The following is a 779-nucleotide window of genomic DNA, read 5'->3' as shown; positions in this document are numbered from 1 at the left end:
AGCGACCCATTCGCACAGAGCCTGCTTAAGAAACGCAGGTGAAAACCAGCCTCTYGCTTGTATAACTAACTTAGTCAGAGCCCATATGCTACAACCTGGAGGAAACGACGCTTGCAGATGACTAACAGCACAAGCCCCTGCTGTTAATTTGGGTGTCATTCCAGAACGCTAGCTGTAAGCCTTCCTTTTTGCTTTTTAATACGTTTTCTTCCTGGTTCCAATCTTAACTATTGTTCAACACCGGGGAAATTACTGAAGGGATAAATTTTGTGTTATCAAAGAGAAGGTTCATATAACTCTGCCTGGGAGAAATGGAGAGAAACAGGGAGCCTGTGTGTCTTGGATTGCTRCTAATTTGCAAAAATTAATTTTACAAATAGGAAGTTGTGTAATGTCACTTCCCGATACAAACTTCATTCAGTCTTCTGAATTAGCTCTTTCTAAATCAGCGCTTAGTTTACCAAGAGCAATGATCTAAAATACTAATTGGGAATTCTTTCTCCCTCCCCAAAAGCCAATGTCCTTCAGTGGTTTGATGCTTAAAGCTGACCATGCAGTTGCTGCCTGGTGTGTAAGGGCCAGAAGGGGAAGGAAACCAATGAAGAGAAACAAGCTTTCAGTTTATAGCCTCCTTTCCCTCTTGCTTACCACTGTCCTGCTGCAGACGGCCTTTTGCAGTGATGGAGATGCCCAAGTGCTTGGTTATTCCTGCAAAAGGGCAGGTAGGAGATGCCCACGTGCTGGGTTATTCCTACAGCAGGGCAGGTAGGAGATGCCCA

This window comes from Nothoprocta perdicaria, unplaced genomic scaffold, assembly GCF_003342845.1.
Source record: "Nothoprocta perdicaria isolate Ctin4 unplaced genomic scaffold, notPer1 scaffold_42, whole genome shotgun sequence".
Lineage (NCBI taxonomy): Eukaryota > Metazoa > Chordata > Aves > Tinamiformes > Tinamidae > Nothoprocta > Nothoprocta perdicaria.
Note: the sequence above shows the minus strand (reverse complement) of the source record.